Source organism: Salmo trutta, chromosome 20 (genome assembly GCF_901001165.1).
Source record: "Salmo trutta chromosome 20, fSalTru1.1, whole genome shotgun sequence".
In the NCBI taxonomy this organism is placed as follows: domain Eukaryota; kingdom Metazoa; phylum Chordata; class Actinopteri; order Salmoniformes; family Salmonidae; genus Salmo; species Salmo trutta.
Window position 1 is genome coordinate 19,262,703 of NC_042976.1, and position 26,236 is coordinate 19,288,938.

At 42.1% G+C, this 26,236-nt stretch overlaps 1 protein-coding gene across 22 annotated transcripts in view; it reads right to left on the bottom strand.

Annotated features, from left to right (window-relative positions):
* The window catches only part of LOC115155638 (microtubule-associated protein 2), a 180,592-nt gene that overhangs the window by 114,751 nt on the left and 39,605 nt on the right, over positions 1-26,236 (bottom strand). For 21 of the 22 annotated variants that reach the window (XM_029702454.1, XM_029702473.1, XM_029702466.1 and 18 more), the window contains exon 2: positions 7,781-7,866. The exons of the other annotated variant lie outside the window; for it this stretch is intronic. The gene's annotated coding sequence lies outside the window, so the exon portion shown is untranslated. The remainder of the gene's footprint in view (positions 1-7,780; positions 7,867-26,236) is intronic. 22 annotated transcript variants of the gene reach the window in all.

Here is a 26,236-nt window from a genome sequence, read left to right on the forward strand (position 1 = left end):
GAATGTGTGTTGGTTTTGTGTGAGTGTCAGCGTACCGTGTGTGAGTTTGTATATAGTGTGTAAACAATGCCTTTACAAAGTATTCAGACCCCTTGACTTATTCCAAATTTTATTGTGTTACAACCATAATTCAAAATTGATTAAATAGATTATCGTGTCATCCATCTACACAAAATACCCCACAATGACAAAGAGAAAACATGTTTTTGGTTGTATTAAAAATGTAATACAGAAAAATATAATTTACATACGTTTTCACTTCCCTGAGTCAATATATGCTAGAATCACCTTTGGCAGTGATTACAGCTGTAAGTCTTTCTGGGTTATTCTCTAAGAGCTTTGCACATCTGGATTGTACAATATATTCCCATTTTTATCTTCAAGCTCTCTCAAATTGTTGGTTGATCATTGCTAGACAAAGATGTTCTTGTCTTGCCATAGATTTCCAATCATATTTAAGTAAAAACTGTAAATTGGCCACTCGGGAACATTCACTGTAGATTTGGCCTTATGTTTTAGGTTATTGTCCAGCTGAAAGGTTAATTCAACTCCCAGTGTCTGGTGGAAAACAGATTGAACCAGGTTTTCCTCTAGGATTTTGCCTGTGTAGCTCCATTCCATTTATTTTTATACGTAAAAAATCCCCAGTCCTTAACGATTATAAGCATACCCATAACATGATGCAACCACCACTATGCTTGAAAATATGGAGAGTCGTACTCAGCAATGTGTTGTATTGGATTTGCCCCAAACATAACACTTTTTATTGAGGACAAAACGTTAACTGCTTTACCACATTTTTTGAAGTATTATTTTATTGCATTGTTGCAAACCGGATGCTTGTTTTGTAATATTTATATTCTGTACAGGCTGCCTTCTTTTCACTCTGTCAATTAGATTAGTATTGTGGAGTAACTAGAATGTTGTTGATCCACAGCCATTAAACTCTAACTGTTTTAAAGTCATCATTGGCCTCATGGTGAAATCCCTGAGCGGTTGCCTTCCTCTCCAGCAACTGAGTTAGGAAGGACGCCTGTATCTTTGTAGCGACAGGGTATACTGATACACCATCCAAAGTGTAATTAATAACTTCACCATGCTCAAAGGGATATTCAATGTCTGCTTTTTGAATGTTTACCCATCTACCACACTCCAAAAAGCAAGTCCTGCAGGCTCTAGTTTTGTCTTATCTTGATTATTGCCCAGTCGTGGGGTCAAGTGCAGCAAGTAAAGACCTAGTTAAGCTGCAGCTGGCCAAAAACAGAGTGGCATGTCTTGTTCTTCATTGTAATCAGTGGGCTCATATAAATACTATGCATGCCAGTCTCTCTTGGTTAAGAGTTGAGGAGAGACTGACTGCATCACTTATTTTTATAAGAAACATTAATGTGTTGAAAATCCCAAATTGTTTGCATAGTCAACTTACACACAGCTCTGACACACACACTTACCCCACCAGACATGCCACCAGGGGTCTTTTCACAGTCCACAAATCCAGAAGAAATTCAAGCCTGTAATCGAACCCACAAATACTGACACTCCAGATACTCAACTAGTCTAAAGAAGGACAGTTTTATTGCTTCTTTAATCAGATCAACAGTTTTCAGCTGTGCTAACATAATTGCAAAAAAGGGTTTTCTAATGATCAATTAGCCTTTTAAAATGATAAACTTGGATTAGCTAACATGTGCCATTGGAACACAGGAGTGATGGTTGCTGATAATGGTCCTCTGTACGCATATGAAGATATTCCATAAAAAAATATGCCGTTTCCAGCTACAATAGTCATTTACAACATTAACAATGTCTACACTGTATTTCTGATCAATTTGATGTTATTTTAATGGACAAAAAAATAGCTTTTCTTTCAAAAACAAGGACATTTCTAAGTGACCCCAAACTTTTGAACGGTAGTGTATATAAAATAAATATGTAGTTCGGTCCTTGAGCTGTTGTTTATTAAGGTTTTCTATTATGTCATGATTCTTGTTTTGTGTTGACCCCAAGGAGAATAGCTGCTGCTCCTAATAAAATACAGAATAACAATAGGTGCCCTTAGCGAGGCCTTGGAAAACCTACCTGGTCTTTGTGGTTGAATCTGCGTTAGAAATTCACTGCTCGACTGAGGGACCATACAGATAATTGTATGTGTGGGGTACAGAGGTAGTCATTAAAAAATCAAGTTAAACACTACTATTGCACACAAAGTGAGTTCATGGAACTTATTATGTGACTTGTTAGGCAAATTTCTACTCCTAAACCTATTTAGGGTTGCCATAAGTAATTAGTTGAATACTTATTGACCCAAGACATTTAAGATTAATTTGTAAAAAAACGCTAAAACATAATTCTATTTTGACATTATATGGTATTGTTTGTAGGCCAGTGACAAAAAATCTAAATTTAATCAATATTAAATTCAGGATGTAACACAACAATATGTGGAAAAAGTCAAGGGGCGTGAATACTTTTTGAAGGCACTGTATTGTACTCTTGTGAGTGTACATAGAGTCAGTGAAAAATAGGGTCAGTGCAGATAGTCCGGCTAACCATTAATTAACTATTTACCGTAGCAGTCTTATGGCCATTTAGAAGTCTTATGGCTTGGGGGTAGAAGCTGTCTTGGAGCCTGTTGGTCTTAGAGTCGATGCTACAGTACAATGTATGGCTCCGGTACCAATCTATGACTTGGGTGGCTGGAGTTTTTAGCAATTTTTCCAGGCCTTCCTCTGACACCGATTGATATAGAGGTCCTGGATGGCAGGGAGCTTGGCCCCAGTGATGTACTGAGCTGTCCACACCACCCTTTGTAGCGCTATGCAGTCGAGGGTGGTGCATTTGTCATACCAATTGGTGATGCAACCAGTTAAGATGCTCTCGATGGTGCAGCTGTAGAACTTTTTGAGGATCTGAGGGCCCATGCTAAATCTTTTCCGCCTCCTGAGGGGGAAGAGGCGCTTTCCAGCCCTCTTCACGACTGTGTGGGTGTGTGTGAAGCATGTTAAGTCCTTAGCAGTGGCAAGTATTCATGGATGCCAAGGGCCATCTATCTGATGCTGTCTGGTCCAAATGAGTATGACATTGTTGCCACACATAGCATAGAAGGCAAGGGAAGCTAGCATCTTGCCTCCCTTGACAAAAAAAGTATTCAAAATTTGCCAATAAACGTTGAGCTAAACTTTCAATGGTCCTTGAAAAAAAAAAAGTGTCAAATGAAGCCAGCTTGGATTTGACGTCACTCTTATAAAATCCCATTGAGCACATATGTCATTGACAGAAAAACTTGAATTGTTGCATCTCATTGTGTTGTTGTCCACATGTGGCTAGATAGCCAGCTAGCTAAAATTGGCTGTTTCCCAAATTAACCATAGATGGAGATAGGGATTTGGACTTGTGGTTTTACTTAATTCTTCATACTGACCAATGATTATAATGCTGATTCTGATCCAACCATTAATTCATACATTGTTGTAGAAAGCTAATATTAAATAGCTAACATTGCACATGAATGGAAGTTACCAATTTTAATCACTTAATAATTCATAAACAAAATTGATATCAGTAAAATCAATATAACTAATTGGTAGGTCTACCATTACTTCTTACGGTCACACTTTATTTGGATAGTATGGATTTTTCATCTGTAGATGTCCTACAGATGGTCATACTATCAACAAACTGTTGATAAGCAACTGCTTGCTAAGGTTACAGTTAGCGTTAGGCTTGGAATAAGGGTTATGGTTAAGTTTGGGTTAGGATAAGGGTTAGGGTTAGACCTTGGGTTAGGGTGTTAGTAGATAGTTAGTTGAAATGTTACTGCTACTCTTGTTTCTTCTATGAACATTCATTATCCTCCCTCCTCATGAAGGAGAGAAATTATAAAGTATCTTAAAGATATGTGGATTGTCGTCTTGTGAAACAGTGGATGTAAAAAAATCGAGCTAGTTAAAGTATGTACTGCAAAATGTAATGTACAATTGTGTACGCTTGCCTTGCTGATATTTGCCATGCAATGAAGCTGAAGTAAGGTAGCGAGCTCTTTTCTTGCTTATTGTGTAGTGGAGGATAAAAATACTTGTATGTCTATGGATGTGTAGCTAGCTATGTAGCCGATCTGTGCATGGACTCTAAAACGTTTGATGTAAATATTAGTTCAGAACAGTGGTTTTAATTGCTTCCACCAATTAATCATTCATCCCAAGAAATTGCAGAAATGTACTGTTACACACATGACTGTTACATGTCAATATTAGCTAGCTAGCTATGAACCTCAGCTATTATAGCCGGTTTAATTGACTTCAAGACACTCTGAATGGCATCAATGAAGCCTATGGTTTGAGTTGAATGGGTTCTTTTCAATAGAAATGCCCTTTACTCACAATGGCCATGGAGGGTGAGATCACAGTCCTCCAGAACAACAGGTGCTTTCACGCAAGACTGTGTTGTACTCCTCAAAGCGAGCATAAAAGGTATTTATACTGAACAAAAATATAAACGCAACATGCTTCAATTTCTGAGTTACAGTTCATATGAGGAAATCAGTTCATTAAATTATATTCATTAGGCCCTAATCAATGGATTTCACATGACTGGGAATACCGATACACATCTGTTGCTCACAGATTTAAAAGAAATGGGCCTCACAATGGGCCTCAGGATCTTGTCAATTTATTTCTGTGCATTCAAATTGCCATCAATAAAATGCAATTGTGTTCGTTGTCCGTAGCTTATGCCTGCCGATACCATACTCCACCGCCACCTTGGCGCACTCTGTCTACAACATTGACATCAGCAAACCGCTCACCCACACGACGCCATACACGTGGTCCACAGTTGCGAGGCCAGTTAGATGTACTGCTAAATTCTCTAAATTGATGTTGGAGGCGGCTTAACATTCAATTCTCTGGCAACAGCTCTGGTGGACATTCCTGCAGTCAGCATGTCAATTGCACGCTGCACCAAGACATTTGTGGCATTGTGTTGTGAGACAAATCTGCACATTTTAGAGTGGCCTTTTATTGTTTCCAGCACAAGGTGCACCTGTGTAATGATCATGCTGTTTAATCAGCTTCTTGATATGCCACACCTGTCAGGATTAACTTGGCAAAGGATAAATGCTCACTAACAGGGATGTAAACTAATTTGTGCACAACATTTTAGATAAATAAGCTTTTTTGTGCACATGGAACATTTCTGAGGTCTTTTATTTCAGCTCATGAAACACTATATGTTGCATTTATATTTTTGTTCAGTGTAGCTCGTTTGGTAGTTCTGCATCACTGGGCATCTCACGGCTGGGTTTCCCTTTGTAATATGTTAACAACTCCAGATAAAGGCACAACCATTACAGTAGAATTACTATACATTTATATTTCTATGGGCACAAAGTTTAAGTGCAGTGCAATTTACTACCAATTCAAATGTATTAGTTATTTTTTTAATGGAAGAAAAAAACATGGCAGATCTATAATAGTTAAGCTAGGAGAATAAATTATTATCTTTGATTAGCTCAAATCATTAATCACCCTCAGCAGGCAGCCTCCCCTGGAGTAGCCTAGCTCTGTGGCTCACCCAGAGCCAGCATGGGATCATACACTAGGATCACGCTGTGGAATGACGTACTGTATTTGATGGCCCAGTGTGACTTCCTCTCCCTCTAGGAAGTCATCTTCACCACCAGAGGCTTCTGGTGCATCAAGATATTATTATCAACCCTCAAGGCCCATGGGATAATATCATTATCAACCCACAAGGCCCATGGGATAATATCATCATCAACCCACAAGGCCCATGGGATAATATCATTATCAACCCACAAGGCCCATGGGATAATATCATCATCAACCCACAAGGCCCATGGGATAATATCATCATCAACCCACAAGGCCCATGGGATAATATCATCATCGACCCACAAGGCCCATGGGATAATATCATCATCAACCCACAAGGCTCATATAATTATATCACCCCATCACCAGGCCTCCAGCAAAGACCACACAGGGTAGGCCTACAGACAGTGAGTAGGTGGAGAATGGGTTTAGATGTGCATTAGGCCTAGTACATCCTTCCCATGAAGTACCAGACCAGCTAGCTAGAAGCATAGAGCAGCAACCCATGTTCCTGCTTAACTGTGTATGGTGAGGGGGAGGGAGAGGGAGTGAGGCAGAGAGAGAGAAAATGAAAGCGGGAGAGAGAGAGAGTTAGAAAGGGAGAGAGATGGAGAGAGAGGGGGCGGGGAGATAGAGAAGGAGGGAAAAGGGGAGAGGGAGACTGAAAGAGAGAGGGAGAGAGAGAGGGGGATACCAAAAGGGGCCCATTCTAGGACATTACATCATTGGTCTCCCTGCTGCAGTGGCCGGCAATGAAAGAACAATCCCATCTCTCCGTTTCTACACAGTAACCGGTTAGCTACCTCTGTTCACACACACACACACTCTCTCTCTCTCTCTCTCTCTCTCTCTCTATCTCTCTCCTTGGGTTTGCCAGACAACCAACAGGCAGCTTCAGAGGATCTAATTGCTGTTGTGTCAATAAGGAGTGTATCTGGCATGAAGCATGCACAGACACACACATAGTCTCTCTCTCTCACACACACTCAACACACATGCACCTAAGCATGCACACTCACACGCATGGATGCACACAGGCAGGCTGGCCCTCTCCTCTCGTCCTCTAATAAAATATTCTGTTGTTCTGATCTGGGAAAATGGGCCACTTTCTCTCTCTGCTGTGATGGGTTCTCCAATAAGAACAACAAACAAGAAACATGGCTGTTGCAGCATCTGCCTGACTCTACTCTATGCTGCTTCAGAGACGGGCTGGGTGACTGAAGGGAGAGAGGCTAAACAAATAGGAAAAGGTCAATCAGAAATGTCACTGCTGATTTCACTCCTCAGAGAAAGAGGGAGGGAGGGCGAGAGAGAGAAAGAGAGAGGGATGGAGAGAGGGATGGAGAGAGAGAGAGATGCCTAATCGCTAATCAGCTCTCAGGCATTTAGTGTGCGATGGGGATGAAGGGCATAGCAGCTGAGGTGAAATGTGCCTGAATGTCAACAGCCACCAAGAACAATTCAACATGAAGGGACGAGTTGTTACAACATATCAGCAGCCTATCAGAAGACAAAGACACTATTCACCTGCTGTTTGATCTAAACCTTGAGGGAGTTGTGTGTGTTCGGTCGTCCTCCATACACCAATTAGACAAAGTCCTGGCTGCACTTGGGCTGTCAGTCCCCCTCACTGTCATTTTGGCACACAGTGTCTGTCTGTCTCTCTCTAACACACACACGCACGCACGCACGCACGCACGCACGCACACACACACACACACACACACACACACACACACACACTTAAACGGCCTTCTCAATGTCAAATTGTTCATCACCTAAAACACACAAACAGTACACTACCATACTTTCTTTGGCCACAACTACATGATCCTCAATAATTCCCCCAAACACAAACACTGAATAGCAGTAAAGAAGAGGGTGTGAGAAAGAAAAAGAAGAGAGAGTGTGAGAAAGAACATGAGCAGATAGAGAGATGGAGGAGAAAGGAGAGCAGTAATATGCCAGTGCTCCCTGTAGCTGTGGCAGTCTAGCAGCTAGCTCGTGTAGCTCCCCTACAGAGAGAGAGAGACTCTTCATATGCCTGAGAAACAGTAACAGTGACGCAGCATTTTTGCAACCGCATACATAAAATATATACAGAGAAATTATACAGAGAGAAATATAGAGAGCATGAGGGAGAGAAAGAGATAGGGAGAGAGACATACCTGGTGAGAGAAGGCAGGGGAGAGGATAACAGTTTTCCTTTCAGCACACGGAGGAGAAAAAAAGACTTTCAGAGACGTTCAGAGACCTGAAGAGAGAGATATCAGAGAGAGAGACAGATATCAGAGAATGAGCGAGAGACAGGGAGAAATAGAGAAATAGAGAGAGAGAGAGAGACAGAAAGAGATGCTCAACCTGCTCTGCTCACACCTGCTGTGATGGTCCGGGCCTAAACCACACAAAAACAATACTAAACACTATGGAACACAAAGCTTTTACTATCTCTTCCTGGAATATACAAGGCCTGAGGTCATCTGCTGTTGGCCTAAAGAGCAAGAACCCAGACTTCATCAAATAAATTGGAAATACAAGCATTGTCATCCTACAAGAAACATGGTATAAAGGAGACGGACCCAATGGTTGCCCTCTAGGATACAGAGAGCTGGTAGTCCCATCCATCAAACTACCAGGTGTGAAACAGGGAAGAGACTCAGGGGCAGTGGCGACCTGTCATTCAACCTGTTTTGAGACCCACATGTTTTGCAAAAAATATCTATATATATATATTCGTTTTTTTATTTGCAAAAAATGTTACTGTTACTCAGGCATATGAAGAGTCTCTCTCTCTCTCTCTGTAGGGAAGCTACACGAGCTAGCTGCTAGACTGCCACAGCTCTCTCTCTCTCTCTCTCTCTCTCTCTCTCTCTCTCTCTCTCTCTCTCTCTCTCTCTCTCTCTCTCTCTCTCTCTCTCTCTCTCTCTCTCTCTCTCTCTCTCTCTCTCTCTCTCTCTCTCTCTCTCTCTCTCTCTCTCTCTCTCTCTCTCTCTCTCTCTCTCTCTCTCTCAAAAAAAAATGGGGGTGGCATGCATGTTATTTTGGCATTAATACGTGTCACATATCAGTTTGCAAACAATGTCAAAAAATATATATATAATTGAATTAATAAAGCCGCATACAACCATGGTCTCTTTTTTGTTTTCTTGAGTAAAGCAGCTCAAAAATGCAGGTGTTTCAGCCGAGCTCAGTGCTTTCTGTGGTGGTGGGGTAAGTCAGCAGAAAATAAGATCATTGCGCCGGGATTGGCTCAGTATTCTGTCACTCATGGGGACATTGTGCAATCGCCTAGCTTCAGTACTTTAGTAACGGTAGACATCCAAAACGTCGGCCCTTTGGGTCCTACCATAGTGTTATATTACAAGTGCCCTTCCAAGAAGGCTCAAGGTCATTGGCCACAGAAATTATGTCAAATCACGTTATATGTACAGTAGCTTTGATTGGACTGATCATGTCAACATCTTACTTTCACAATCTTAGCTAGCAGTCGTCATCGTAAATCAAGTCTACTGGCAAATCCTTTTAAATCCTTGTCATATGAAGAAAAATAATAAAGAGAAAATCTAGATAAAACGTATCGGTGCTCATTGGCCATAAACATTACACAACAAGTTGGAAATTGCAAATTTCAGTGGCTAACCGCAAGCATTACAGTGGGAAGTCAGACTGGGAAAATACGTTTTGAACGGTATTCCAACTCAGAATTGTCAATCTTTTTCTTTGATGACAAAATATGCCAACGAAGGACCGCCGCGCACAACAAGGGGAGTCCAAAAATATCTTATATGCTGCTGCATAAATGATGTATTATGTCAGCCATATCAGCTATGTTTTTAAAAAGGCAGTAAACGAGGCTGAATTAATTGTTTCGTTGCCAGATAAGGCTCCGCTGATAGCCAAGTGCAGCGGTGGTAAGGATTCACTCCATTGTGCTAGAAAGAAAGCAATAGTGTTGGGACAACTTTATGTAGACCCTAAATGTTTGTGGGCACCGCTTGTTATAGTGCAAGTGTTGTGTTGTGTAGTGGATTTGCTGGCAAGCATCTAAAAAAAAATTGTGTGGGGGGGGAGTTGCCCCACCAAGATTGACATGCTAAAATCGACATTGCTCAAGGGGTATACTAATCTGATATAGAGCAGACCTAACCCACTCTATTAAATTAGTCAAAACAGGAACATTTTACATCTGGCTAGAAATTAATATGGAAATTATCTCAACAGAGAAAAATGTCCTAGTGTGTGTTAACTGTACCCCTCTCAGTAGAATCCCCATACTTTAATGCTAAAATCTTCTCCATCCTAGAGGGGGAGATCAACAATTTCCAGGCCCAGGGACATGTACTAGTCTGTGGCGACCTAAATGCCAGAACTGGACAAGAACCTTACACCCTCAGCACACAGGAGGACAAAGACCTACCTGGAGGGGACAGCATTCCCTCCCCATATGCCCACCTAGACACAACTACGACAACATAACAAACAAAAACGGGTCACAACTCCTGCAGCTCTGTCGGATGCTGGGTATTAAGTAGACAATGGTAGGCTTTGAGGGGACTCCTATGGTAGGTACACCTATAGCTCACCTATAGCTCATATAGTCGTGGCCAAAGGTTTTGAGAATGACACAAATATTCATTTTCACAAAGTCTGCTGCCTCTGTATGATGGCAATTTGCAAATACTCCAGAATGTTATGAAGAGTGATCAGATGAATTGCAATTAATTGCAAAGTCCCTCTTTGCCATGCAGATGAACTGAATCCCCCAAAAACATTTCCACTGCATTTCAGCCCTGCCACAAAAGGACCAGCTGATATCATGTCAGTGATTCTCTCGTTAACACAGGTGAGAATGTTGACGAGGACAAGGCTGGAGATCACTCTGTCATGCTGATTGAGTTCGAATAACAGACTGGAAGCTTCAAAAGGAGGGTGGTGCTTGGGATCATTGTTCTTGCTCTGTCAACCATGGTTACCTGCAAGGAAACATGTGCCGTCATCATTGCTTTGCACAAAAAGGGCTTCACAGGCAAGGATATTGCTGCCAGTAAGATTGCACCTAAATCAACCATTTATCAGATTATCAAGAACTTCAAGGAGAGCGGTTCAATTGTTGTGAAGAAGGCTTCAGGGCGCCCAAGAAAGTCCAGCAAGCGCCAGGACCGTCTCCTAAAGTTGATTCAGCTGCGGGACCACCAATACAGAGCTTGCTCAGGAATGGCAGCAAGCAGGTGTGAGTGCATCTGCACACACAGTGAGGCGAAGACTTTTGGAGGATGGCCTGGTGTCAAGAAGGGCAGCAAAGAAGCCACTTCTCTCCAGGAAAAACATCAGGGACAGACTGATATTCTGCAAAAGGTACAGGGATTGGACTGCTGAGGACTGGGGTAAAGTCATTTTCTCTGATGAATCCCCTTTCCGATTGTTTGGGGCATCCGGAAAAAGGCTTGTCTGGAGAAGACAAGGTGAGCGCTACCATCAGTCCTGTGTCATGCCAACAGTAAAGCATCCTGAGACCATTCATGTGTGGGGTTGCTTCTCAGCCAAGAGAGTGGGCTCACTCACAATTTTGCCTAAGAACACAGCCATGAATAAAGAATGGTACCAACACATCCTCCGAGAGCAACTTCTCCCAACCATCCAGGAACAGTTTGGTGACGAACAATGCCTTTTCCAGCATGACCGAGCACCTTGCCATAAGGCAAAAGTGATAACTAAGTGGCTCAGGGAACAAAACATCGATATTTTGGGTCCCCAGACCTTAATCCCATTGAGAACTTGTGGTCAATCCTCAAGAGGCGGGTGGACAAACAAAAACCCACATATTCTGACAAACTCCATGCATTGATTATGCAAGAATGGGCTGCCATCAGTCAGGATGTGGTCCTGAAGTTAATTGACAGCATGCTAGGGCGGATTGCAGAGGTCTTGAAAAAGAAGAGTCAACACTGCAAATATTGACTCTGCATCAGCTTCATATAATTGTCAATAAAAGCCTTTGACACTTATGAAATGCTTGTAATTATACTTCAGTATTCCATAGTAACATCTGACAAAAAATATCTAAAGACACTAAAGCAGCAAACTTTGTGGAAATTAATATTTGTGTCATTCTCAAAACTTTTGGCCATGACTGCAGACTACTTTATCACTGACCTCAACCCAGAGTCTCTTAGAGCATTCACTGTCAGTCCACTGACACCTCTATCAGATCACAGCAAAATCACACTCTACTTTAACATAGCTTTGCTCAATCATGAGTCATCAAAGCCAAAGGAACTGAATAATATTAAGAAATGCTATAGATGGAATGAAAGTAGTGTGTAAATCTACCAAAAAACTATTAGGCAACAACAAATTCAATCCCTTTTTGAAAATTTCCTGGACAAAAAAGGTGTAACTTTGGCAGTAGAAAACCTAAACAGTATATTTGACCTCTCAGCTTCCCTATCAAATCAAAATATTTCAAGCAGACAACCTAAGAAAATTAATAGCAATGACAAATGGTTTGATGAAGAATGCAAAAACCTAAGAAAGAAATTGAGAAACAAATCCAACCAAAAACATAGAGACCCAGAAAAAGAGACCCAGAGTGTACGCCTTCACTATGGTGAATCACTAAAACAATACAGAAATACAAGGAACAGCACGTCAGAAATCAGCTCAATGTATTTGAAGAATCCATATAATCTAACCACTTCTGTGAAAATTGGAAAACTCTAAACAAACAACAATACGAAGAGTTATCTATCCACAATGGAGATGTATGGATAAACCACTTCTCCAATCTTTTTGGCTCTATATCAAAGAACAAACAGCAAAAACATATACATGATCAAATACAAATCTTAGAATCAACTATTAAAGACTACCAGAACCCACTGGATTCTCCAATCACATTGAATGAACTACAGGACAAAATACAAACCCTCCAACCCAAAAAGGCCTGTGGGGTTGATGGTATCCTAAATCAAATGATAAAATATACAGACCACAAATTCCAATTGGCTATACTTAATAAACTCTTTTACATCATCCTCAGCTCTGGCATATTCCCCAATATTTGGAGCCAAGGACTGATCACCCTAATCCACAAAAGTGGAGACAAACATGACCCCAATAACTACTGTGAGATATGAGTCAACAGCAACCTTGGGAAAATCCTCTGCGTTATCATTAACATCAGACTCATATATTTCCTCAGCGAAAACAATGTACTGAGCAAATGTCAAATTGGCTTTTTATCAAATTACTGTTTGACAGACCACGTATTCACCCTAATTGAACAACTAATAAGCCAAAACAATGGCAAAGTCTTCTCATGCTTTGTTGATTTCAAAAAAGCTTGACTCAAATTGGTATGAGGGCCTGTTATACAAATTGATGGAAAGTGGTGTTGGGGGAAAAACATACAACATTATAAAATCCATGTACAAGAACAAGTGTTACAATTGGCAAAAAACACACACATTTCTTTACACAGGGCCGGGGGGTGACACATGGATGCAGCTTAAGCCCCACTCTCTTCAACATACAGTTGAAATCTGAAGTTTACATACACTTAGGTTGGAGTCATTAAAACTCGTTTTTCAACCACTCCACAAATTTCTTGTTAACAAACTATAGTTTTGGCAAGTCGGTAAGACATCTACTTTGTGCTTTATACAAGTCATTTTTCCAACAATTGTTTACAGACAGATTATTTCACATATAATTCACTGTATCACAATTCCAGTGGATCAGAAGTTTACGTACACTAAGTTGACTGTACATTTAAACAGATTGGAAAAATCCAGAAAATTATGTAATGGCTTTGGAAGCTTCTGATAGGCTAATTGACATCATTTGAGTCAATTGGAGGTGGACCTGTGGATGTATTTCAAGGCCTACCTTTAAACTCAGTGCCTCTTTGCTTGACATCATGAGAAAATCAAAAGAAATCAGCCAAGACCTCAGAAAAACAATGGTAGATCTCCACAAGTCTGGTTCATCCTTGGGAGCAATTTCCAAACGCCTGAAGGTACCATGTTCAACTGTACAAACAATAGTACACAAGTATAAACACCATGGGACCACGCTCAGGAAGGAGACGTGTTCTGTCTCCTAGGTTATGAACGCACTTTGGTGTGAAAAGTAAAAAATCAATCCCAGAACAACAGCAAAGGACCTTGTGAAGATGCTGGAGGAAACAGGTACAAAAGTATCTATATACACAGTAAACCAAGTCCTATATCGACATAACCTGAAAGGCCGCTCAGCAAGGAAGAAGCCACCGCTCCAAAACCGCCATAAAAAAGCCAGACTACGGTTTGCAACTGCACATGGGGACAAAGATCGTACTTTTTGGAGAAATGTCCTCTGGTCAGATGAAACAAAAATACAACTGTTTGGCCATAATGACCATTGTTATGTTTGAAGGAAAAAGGGGGAGGCTTGCAAGCCGAAGATCACCATCCCAACCGTGAAGCACGGGGGTGACAGCATCATGTTGTGGGGGTGCTGTGCTGCAGGAGGGACTGGTGCACTTCACAAACTAGATGGCATCATGAGGCAGAAAAATGATGTGGATATATTGAAGCAACATCTCAAGACATCAGTCAGGAAGTTAAAGCTTGGTCGCAAATGGACATTGACCCCAAGCATACTTCCAAAGTTGTGGCAAAATGGCTTAAGGACAACAAAGTCAAGGTATTGGAGTGGCCATCACAAAGCCCTAACCTCAATCCCATAGAAGATTTGTGGGCAGAACTGAAAAAGTGTGTGCAAGCAAGGAGGCCTACAAACCTGACTCAGTTACACCAGCTCTGTCAGGAGGAATGGGCCAAAATTCACCCAACTTATTGTGGGAAGCTTGTGGAAGGCTACCCGAAACGTTTGACCCAAGTTAAACAATTTAAAGGCAATGCTACCAAATACTAGTTGAGTGTATGTAAACTTCTGACCCACTGGGAATAAGCTGAAAGAAATAAAATCTGAAATAAATCATTCTCTCAACTATTATTCTTACATTTCCCCTTCTAAAAAGGGAATTTTTACTAGGATTAAATGTCAGGAATTGTGAAAAACTGAGTTTAAATGTATTTGGCTAAGGTGTGTGTAAACGTCCGACTTACACTGTATATACACTGCTCAAAAAAATAAAGGGAACACTTAAACAACACAATGTAACTCCAAGTCAATCACACTTCTGTGAAATCAAACTGTCCACTTAAGAAGCAACACTGATTGACAATAAATTTCACATGCTGTTGTGCAAATGGAATAGACAACAGGTGGAAATTATAGGCAATTAGCAAGACACCCCCAATAAAGGAGTGGTTCTGCAGGTGGGGACCACAGACCACTTCTCAGTTCCTATGCTTCCTGACTGATGTTTTGGTCACTTTTGAATGCTGGCGGTGCTTTCACTCTAGTGGTAGCATGAGACGGAGTCTACAACCCACACAAGTGGCTCAGGTAGTGCAGCTCATCCAGGATGGCACATCAATGCGAGCTGTGGCAAGAAGGTTTGCTGTGTCTGTCAGCGTAGTGTCCAGAGCATGGAGGCGCTACCAGGAGACAGGCCAGTACATCAGGAGATGTGGACAAGGCCGTAGGAGGGCAACAACCCAGCAGCAGGACCGCTACCTCCGCCTTTCTGCAAGGAGGAGCAGGAGGAGCACAGCCAGAGCCCTGCAAAATGACCTCCAGCAGGCCACAAATGTGCATGTGTCTGCTCAAACGGTCAGAAACAGACTCCATGAGGGTGGTATGAGGGCCCGACGTCCACAGGTGGGGGTTGTGCGTACAGCCCTACACCGTGCAGGACGTTTGGCATTTGCCAGAGAACACCAAGATTGGCAAATTTGCCACTGGCGCCCTGTGCTCTTCACAGATGAAAGCAGGTTCACACTGAGCACATGGGACAGACGTGACAGAGTCTGGAGACACCGTGGAGAACTTTCTGCTGCCTGCAACATCCTCCAGCATGACCGGTTTGGCGGTGGGTCAGTCATGGTGTGGGGTGGCATTTCTTTGGGGGGCCGCACAGCCCTCCATGTGCTCGCCAGAGGTAGCCTGACTGCCATTAGGTACCGAGATGAGATCCTCAGACCCCTTGTAAGACCATATGTTGGTGCGGTTGGCCCTGGGTTCCTCCTAATGCAAGACAATGCTAGACCTCATGTGGCTGGAGTGTGTCAGCAGTTCCTGCAAGAGGAAGGCATTGATGCTATGGACTGGCCCGCCCGTTCCCCAGACCTGAATCCAATTGAGCACATCTGGGACATCATGTCTCACTCCATCCACCAATACCACGTTGCACCACAGACTGTCCAGGAGTTGGCGGATGCTTTAGTCCAGGTCTGGGAGGAGATCCCTCAGGAGACCATCCGCCTCCTCATCAGGAGCATGCCCAGGCGTTGTAGGGAGGTCATACAGGCACGTGGAGGCCACACACACTACTGAGCCTCATTTTGACTTGTTTTAAGGACATTACATCAAAGTTGGATCAGCCTGTAGTGTGGTTTTCCACTTTAATTTTGAGTGTGACTCCAAATCCAGACCTCCATGGGTTGATAAATTGGATTTCCATTGATTATTTTTGTGTGATTGTGTTGTCAGCACATTCAACTATGTAAAGAAAAAAGTATTTAATAAGATTATTTCATTCATTCAGATCTAGGATGTGTTATTTTAGTGTTCCCTTTATTTTTTTGAGCAGTATATCAATGAATTGGTGAGGGCACTAGAACAGTCTGCAGCACCTGGCCTCACCCTACTAGAATCTGAAGTCAAATGTGGGGCGGCAGGGTAGCTTAGTGGTTAGAGCATTGGACTAGCAATCGAAAGGTTGCAAGTTCAAATCCCCAAGCTGACAAGGTACAAATCTGTCATTCTGCCCCTGAACAAGGCAGTTAACCCACTGTTCCTAGGCTGTCATTGAAAATAAGAATTTGTTCTTAACTGACCTGCCTAGTTAAATAAAGGTAAAATAAAATGTCTACTGTTTGCTGATGATCTGGGGCTTCTGACCTACAGCAGCACCTAGATCTTCTGCACAGATGGTGTCAGACCTGGCCCCTGACAGTAAATCTCAGTTAAACAAAAAATAATGGTGTTCCGAAAAAGGTCCAGTTTTCAGGACTTCGAATACAAATTCCATGTAGACACTGTTGCCCTAGAGCACACAAAAAATTATACATACCTCAGCTTAAACATCAGCGCCACAGGTAACTTCCACAAAGCTGTGAACAATCTGAGAGACAAGACAAGAAAGGCCTTCTACACAAACTATGCAATCAAAAGGAACATAAAATTCAACATACCAATTACCAGCTAAAAATATTTGAATCAGTTATAGAACCCTTTATGGTTGTGAGGTCTGGGGTCCGCTCACCAACCAAGAATTCAAAAAATGGGGCAAACACCAAATTGAGATTCTGCAAAAACATCTGTGTACAACGTAAAACACAAAATAATGTATACAGAGCAGAATTAGGCCGATTCCCGCTAATTATCAAAATTGAGAAAAGAGCCTTTTTAAATTCTATAACCATCTAAAAGGAAGCGATTCCCAAACATTCCATAACAAAGCAATCACCTACAGAGTAATTAACCTGTTCCTGGGGCTCTGTTCACCTGTTGTATTCGCCGCATGTGACAAATACAATTTTATTTGATTTAAATCATTAGGTAGGACTGACCACAGACACACAGACAAAGACCCGACTTCCTACTGGCTCCTGACACTTCCTGTTTTGCACTACAGGAGTCTGTCACCTAATCTCAGTCAGCAACCTCGCACTCTGGGAACAGCCATGGAGTCTGTCACCTAATCCCAGTCAGCAACCTCCCACTCTGGGAACAGCCATGGAGTCTGTCACCTAATCCCAGTCAGCAACCTCCCACTCTGGGAACAGCCATGGAGTCTGTCACCTAAACCCAGTCAGCAACCTCCCACTCTGGGAACAGCCATGGAGTCTGTCACCTAATCCCAGTCAGCAACCTCGCACTCTGGGAACAGCCATGGAGTCTGTCACCTAATCCCAGTCAGCAACCTCCCACTCTGGGAACAGCCATGGAGTCTGTCACCTAAACCCAGTCAGCAACCTCCCACTCTGGGAACAGCCATGGAGTCTGTCACCTAATCCCAGTCAGCAACCTCCCACTCTGGGAACAGCCATGGAGTCTGTCACCTAATCCCAGTCAGCAACCTCCCACTCTGGGAACAGCCATGGAGTCTGTCACCTAATCCCAGTCAGCAACCTCCCACTCTGAGAACAGCCATGCTTTCATCTTAAACACTGTCGAAGAGACCTTGCCCATGCACACACATACACACACACACACATACACACACACACACACACACACATACACACAAAGACACACACTCCACACACTGCATTCTGAGCCCCTAATCATCCCTCTACCCACTTTGAACGCAAATACATCCCCAGCCAGGCCACAGCAGCAAGGTTTCATATAGCCAAACCCTAACCAAGCCCCAGGACACAAAAACATCCATACCCTCAGCTAGGGACAACCCACATGCACAATTAGCCTCTTTAGATGGGCATGCTCCCTCTAAGCAGGGGATGCTCTGCTCCATGTGTGTCCATGTGAGGGTGCATTATGTGAATGAGAGGGGTTAATGGAGGCTATAATCACGTAAAGGAAATCATATATTTTGTATGTTAAGTATACAGTGTAAAAGCTTCATACTGAGCTTCCCCTAGATGGCTCAAAGGATCAAAAGGGCATCAAAGGATAACGGAGAGTATATGTAAGGAAATCAGTGAGGTGCTCAGTCCATCTATCTGTCTCTCTGTCAAACACTATTAGCAGATTAAGACCAGAGTTGTTCATGAAATCAGGGTGACCAGTAACTAATGACCAGTAAGCTGATTGGCTGTGACTCGGTCCAGTCAGTCAGTCCAGACAGTCAAAGCCCCCCCACTACACTATGTAGGGAACAGGGTGCCATTTGGGACACAGCCTGTGTGTCTCTCCAGTCAAGGACACTCTTTAACTACACTGACTTTGAACTGGTGTGATGATATGTGATTGACTCAGCCTGAAGCCTCATTTGCAGCATAGAAAAGCCTTTTTGTTTGAGCAGGATGAGATGCGATGAGATTTGATCAGTCATCGAGTGGAGAGAATCCAGTGAGTCAGATCCCTTTGATGAAATGGGTTTAAACATGATGGAACTGCTGAGAGCAGATTGATTATACACCAGGACTCAGAGGGATTGTGCTAATGAAGGAACACAGACAAAGACACAGACAAAGACACAAACTAAGACACAGACAAAGACACAGACAAAGACACAGACAAAGACACAGACACAGACACAGACACAGAATGACTGAGCTAATGTCCTGGAACTAGTGCTGAGTGATTAACCGAAATTGTGGTTATTTGAATTACATTTTGTTCGCTTTTTTTCTGTGAGCTCGATGTACAGTTTCTGTAGAGATAAATTAGATCAAGCCTGAACTGTGAGATGTAGTCGGGATTTGTTGAAACTACAAAATAGACTAGAGTCACACACCTTTTGATAATAACCGGAGCCACATCCTCTCTGTGGCAGGATGTGTGAGGTTTATAGTGTGTACACAGATACACACACCACTTCTCTCCTCCCAGATCACACATAGAGTTGTTGCCAAAGGCACAGGCAGACCAGACACACCACAAGCACCTGCTCGTTATCAGATGTGGCAGAATTCTCTCCTCCCCAGTAATACATAACAGTGGTAACATATTAGAAAACAAATGATCATTATCAATACAAAGCATCAACACCAGGGGGCAATTAATATGGGAATTATTCAGAGAGCATCATACAGTCATTAAAGTGGAACTGACAGCATTGTAACTAGTTTGCAGATATGAAACAGACAGACAAAGGCATTTTTGGATGCAGTTCAATGCATGATTAATATAATTCACCAACACATTTTTAAGTAGTCCAAAAAATATTGTTTGTTGGTACTGGTACATTGTTTGCTGTCTCCATTCGAGATGCAGTTTCCGTTTCAATGACTCAATATTTTGGACGAATGTAACTAAGGCTGGGAATGTCAATACAATCAAACTAGCAAGGCCAATGATCACAAGTCAGTCATAAAGTGGCTAATAGGCTAGCGTATATATTTATGTAGCTGGCTAAAAACACAAAGCCTGAGCTTTTTCCCCTCATGTTGTTTTTTGGTGGCTATACACAGCTAGAGATGCAGGAGTCATTTGGTTAGCCAGCAGGAACTTGAATGACTGTTATCCAGTTAGCGTATCTCTTGTGTTTGCAAATTCACTCTGGCTATCTACTCAGAGTTACAAATGTGCAACACCTGCTGAATATGACCGGTGTCAGTAAACGTAGTTGGTCACGAACGCTCTAGATAACATGTAAACAGCCTAGCTAACCAGCTCTGCTATGGCGAGTAAAATGGCCAGAGTGAGGTGTTCTTCTCATTTGTGTCTAGAAGTAGCTAGCTAGCAAGCTAGCCAACTTTAGCCAGTTAGCTTGGGTGCTTGGATGTAGGCAAGCTGCAGAAGGACAAGTGGGCTACAATTCCCCATTATTTATCAGTGCAATTTTGACGGTGAACTAGCTGAAAAAGTTTGAGAAGGTTTATCTAATATTCCTTCGGCAGATTTGAGTTAATCTTGCGCTGGCTAGCATTTGTTGTTGATGATTGTTGTTGATGTGCATTACTGAGGGAGAGAGAGCCTACCTTTCCATGGTTGTTTGATCAATAGGACTGTAAAGTTCCCAAATGTAAGAGAACTCCCATGGTGTTGACATGTTTGCAGAAATCCATTCAGGTGTATTTTGTGGCTTTTGGCGAATGCATTCTAATGATCTAAAGTCACGCTGTTGCAACTGTCTGTAAACACACAGTCCAGTTCAAAGTGAATGATGGCAAGCCTGTGTGGTAAATGGCTTGTTTGCATAAAGGCCTACTTGTAGCTCTGATTAGCTATGGTGCATCGGTCTGCTTAGACTCCGGTCCTGGACAAGACATGTTTATATTAGGTTTTATTTACTGCAGTGTCTATTAATTGTCCAAACGCACAGCTGCTTTCCCACTCTATATTGCTATAGAATTTTCACAAATACCTTATAATATGTAATTCCCAAGCATTCTATGAACTTAAGAAAATTTGAAAATGACCATATCTAAATGCTTGCTTGTCAGAAAATGTTTTCATGTTGCTAAAATGCTGAAAGGCTCCACTTTAAACTACATACTTGTACAGAAATAGAATCCATAGACTGTTAATTACGCACATAGATATGCTGAAGTTCCTGCTATACTTCTTGCTTTCCCTCCTACAGGTAGACCCAATATGGCCACCGGTCCCACCATTTCTGTACATAGCCCATCTATAATTTAGCCCAAACTACTACCTCTTCCCCTACTGTATTTATTTTATTTATTTTGCTCCTTTGCACCATCTTATTTATATTTTAACTTTGAACTTTCTTCAAATAACAAATCTACCATTCCAGTGTTTTACTTGCTATACTTTATTTACTTTGCCACCATGGCCTTTTTTGCCTTTACCTCCCTTATCTCACATCATTTGCTCACATTGTATATAGTCTTATTTTTTTTTACTGTATCATTGATTGTATGTTGTTTTACTCCATGTGTAACTCTGTGTTTTTGTATGTTGTCGAACTGCTTTGCTTTATCTTGGCCAGGTCGCAATTGTAAATGAGAACTTGTTCTCAACTTGCCTACCTGGTTAAATAAAGGTGAAATAAATCAATAAATAAAATTACAGAACATGAATGGGAATGTTTGTCTCAAATGACTCCCTAGTCCCTATATAATGCACTACTTTTGACCAGAGCCATTACCCTTATTTTACCAGGTAAGTTGACTTAGAACACATTCTCATTTACAGCAACGACATGGGGACTAGTTACAGGGGAGAGGAGAAAGTCTATGAGTTAGTGGACTAACAGTCTGGACCCTATTACATTCTCCTGTAGACAGCCACACACATCCACTGTGGTTAGAGTGATCCCAGAATAAGCTATTCACTAAGGTTAGAGTGCCAAGCCTCTTATGACACTGCACCATAAACCCAGGCTGTCAGGGAGAGAGAGGGAGGGAGAGAGAGTGTGTGAAAGAGAGAGAGAGAGAGAGAGAAAGAGACACAGAGACACAGAGAGAGAGTGAGAGAGGACGAGAGAGTAAGAGAAAGAACTGAAAACAGGGTAGATGGGTGAAAGTAGTATGACCTATTGAGCTCCAATAGTCTCATACCAACACTTCTGGGGCCACTTCCCAAATGTCACCCTATTCCCCATATAGTGCATTACTTTTTGAAGAGGCCCATGGGGTTTAGGGTACCATTTGGAATACAGCCTGAGTGTGAATTCTCTCAGTTTGACTTCCTCTACGGGACATAAACATCACTTTGACCAAATCACATTACAGTGTGATAGACCGCAGTGCCACCAGGGCTTACACACACACACACAGACACACACACACACACACACACAGTGATACAGAGTTTACAGAGTCAGGGAAGAGGGTTAGACAGACTAGCAGACATGAACACAGAGAAAATACTATCTCTCTGTGTCTGTCTTCCCCAAGCCTTACTACCACAGTAGCTAGTAAACATAATGACTGGAATGTAACTATAATGGATAAGACAGGCTTACTTATGGTACCGATGTCATATACACACTCAAACATTTTGTAAACACACTCACACAGAGGATGATGCCTTTGGCTGGGGTGCCAAAAGAAGCCCCTGCCTCCTGCAATCTCATTCCCTCACTCTTTCTTGTTCTCTCTCTTTCTCGTTCTCTCTCTCTATTGCTCTCTCTCTCTTTCCCTTCATCCCCATTTTCTAGAGGACAGGAAATGTATTTTATGTCAAATATGTTTCCCAGGGGCTTATTTAGAACTGGGACCTAAATAAAGAGAGGAGAGAGGAAGTGCAGAAAAGAAGAGCAGCACCCTTGAGAGGGAAGAAGAGGGAGAACGAGAAGAGGGAGGAGTGAGGCAGGGAGGATGAGAGAGGAAAGAGAGAGCGGGAGGAGAAGGGAAGGAGAGGGACAGGAGAGAGAGAGGAGGAGTGAGGGAAAAGACAGAGCGGAAGGAGGGGTGGAAGAGATGGAGAGAAGGAGAGAGTGGAAACAGAGCAAGAAATATTTGTCTTGTTCTATGTGAGAAACAGAGACAAGCACACGATTGTATGTTCAGTTGGAGTCTTAGTCACAGAGATAGTGACCCCCCAAAGTTAAGGTCATGTCCTTGCCTTGTGGTTGCTACTCTAGCTCAATACATGTCTGAGATTACAGTAATGGAAACTGTGAACCAGCACCACTACCACGCCTCTCTGTGGCTTCACACTGCCCACATCATACACTCCTCTCCAGGGTGGGGTCTGACTGACACACACACACACACACACACACACACAGCCCTGCAGAAGCTGCTGCCTGGGACCAGACTTCAAGAACATTTAGCTTTAATTAGCTAGTTTATTACAATCCCCATTAGCTGCTTACAGTGTGTTTTACAGTATCTCTGGTGGCTATGTGTGTGTGTGTTGACTGGAAACAGACAAAGCTGAACAGAAAGAAAAAAAGAGAAAAACAGAGATAGTATGTCTGTTACTGATCATTTATTCTCCGTGAAGTGTGGATGGCCAATCTCCTCAATGCTCTTCCTGTGTGGTTTCACATCTAGCACCCCATCTGCCTTCCATCCCCCCCATCCCCTCATCCCCATCTGCCTTCCATCCCCCCCATCCCCTCATCCCCATCTGCCTTCCATCCCCCCCATCCCCTCATCCCCATCTGCCTTCCATCCCCTCATCCCAAACAAAGAAGGGGGAAAAGGGCTAGACAAATATAAGCACTGCCGTATGTTAAGAAAACATGCATTTTATGACTACATGGCTTTCTGATGAGGGCCATTGGCGACGATACATAATGATTTTAACAAGAATTAGATCAATTAAGTCTTTGTTTTTAATTGTGAGCTAGTCGCACCTATTCTTACAAAATGAAAACCAACCTGGAAATAGGAGAAGGAGAATAGTCACCGCTGCATCAAAGGTGACAGACTAGACTACTGTTGCCTTCTCTTCATTTTGAAATATGAGATTATTTTGGTCCCTGTGTGGAAGGAGTGCCTGTCTGAGAAGCAGCTACGGTTATGGAGGAGGAAGAGTAACCCAGACCTGCGTGGGTTTCTCTTCATTAGAGTGTGTGAGTTTGTGTGTGTGTGTGTGTGTATACAGTCCCAGTCAAAAGGTTGGACAATCCTACTCAGGGTTTTTAATTATTTTTACTATTTTCTACATGGTAGAATAATAGTGAAGACATCAAAACTATGAAATAACACATATGGAATCATGTAGCAACCCCCCAAAAAAAAGTGTTAAACTGTCACGGATTCCCCCAGTTCAGCTGCTCATTCCGTTCACCAGCTCCGGAGGTCTACGTCACCGGCCTTTTAGGTGTCACTGAACTGGATCATCACCACCAACCCCGGACTGTCTTGTCTCATTACGCACACCTGGTTCCCATTCCCCCTGTATGTGTATATACAGTTGAAGTCGGAAGTTTACATACACCTTAGCCAAATACATTTAAACTCAGTTTTTCACAATTCCTGACATTTAATCCTAGTAAAAATTCCCTGTCTTAGGTCAGTTAGGATCACCACTTTATTTTAAGAATGTGAAATGTCAGAATAATAGTAGAGAGAAGGATTTATTTCAGCTTTTATTTCATCACATTCCCAGTGGGTCAGAAGTTTACATACACTCAATTAGTATTGAAGGCTTGCAAGTCTCCCTCTTTTTCCTCCAAACATAACGATGGTCATTATGGCTAAACAGTTCTATTTTTGTTTCATCAGACCAGAGGAAATTTCTCCAAAAAGTACGATCTTTGTGCCCATGTGCAGTTGCAAACCGTAGTCTGGCTTTTTTATGGTGGTTTTGGAGCAGTGTCTTCTTCCTTACTGAACGGCCTTTCAGGTTATGTCAATATAGGACTCGTTTTACTGTGGATATAGATACTTTTGTACCTGTTTCCTCCAGCATCTTCATAAGGTCCTTTGCTGTTGTTCTGGGATTGATTTGCACTTTTTGCACCAAAGTACGTTCATCTCTAGGAGACAGAATGCGTCTCCTTCCTGAGCGGTGTGACGTCTGCGTGGTCCCATGGTGTTTATACTTGTGTACTATTGTTTGTACAGATCAACGTTGTACCTTCAGGCGTTTGGAAATTGCTCCCAAGGATGAACCAGACTTGTGGAGGTCTACAATTATTTTTCTGAGGTCTTGGCTGATTTCTTTTGATTTTCCCATGATATCAAGCACTGAGTATGAAGGTAGGCCTTGAAATACATCCACAGGTATACCTCCAATTGACTCAAATTATGTCAATTAGCCTATCATTTTCTGGAATTTTCCAAGCTGTTTAAAGGTACAGTTAACTTAGTGTATGTAAACTTCTGACCCACTGGAAATGTGATAAAGTGAATTACAAATTAAATAATCTGTCTGTAAACAGTTGTTGGAAAAATCACTTGTGTCATGCACAAAGTAGATGTCCTAACCAACTTGTCAAAACTATAGTTTGTTAACAAGAAATTTGTGGAGTGGTTGAAAAACGAGTTTTAATGTCTCCAACCTAACTGTATGTAAACTTCCGACTTCAACTGTATGTGCCCTCTGTTCCCCATTGTCCTTGTCGATCATTGTCCTATGTCCGTTGGTCTTGTAAGTACCTGTGCCCTGTTTTATTTGTTTTTTGGTGCTAGGTGTATTTTTGGGCACTTGTCATCATGGGTCTCGTCCCGTGAATTATATTAGTTAACACCTCGCTCTTTTGTTTTGGGTCGAGAATTAAAAAACTCTATTACGTATTCCTGCACCTGTCTCCCATCCTTATGAGATTCACCCTTTGCCTTGATGACAGCTTTGCACACTCTTGGCATTCTCTCAACCAGATTCATTAGGTAGTCACCTGGAATGCATTTCAATTAACAGGTGTGCCTTTTAAAAAAAGTACATTTCTGGAATTTAATTCCTTCTTAATGCGTTTGAGCCAATCAGTTGTGTTGTGCCAAGGTAGAGGTGGTATTTCGCAACAGACCAAGTCTATATTATGGCAAGAACAGCTCAAATAAACAAAGAGAAACAACAGCCCATCATTACTTTTAGACATGAAGGTCAGTCAATACAGAAAATATCAAGAACTTTGAAAGTTTCTTAGAGTGCAGTTGCAAAAACCATCAAGCGCTATGATGAAAATGTCTCTCATGAGAACCTCCACAGAAAAGGAAGACCCAGAGTTACCTCTGCTGCAGAGGATAAGTTCATTAGAGTTAACTTATTTGGGCTAGGGGGCAGTATTTTCACATCCGGATAAAAAGCGTACCCGATTTAATCTGGTTACGACTCCTGCCCAGTAACTAGAATATGCATATAATTATTGGCTTTGGATAGAAAACACCCTAAAGTTTCTAAAACTGTTTGAATGGTGTCTGTGAGTATAACAGAACTCCTATGGCAGGCAAAAACCTGAGAAGATTTCATGCAGGAAGTGGCCTGTCTGACAAGGTGTTGTTGTTCTTGCTTCTGTTTAT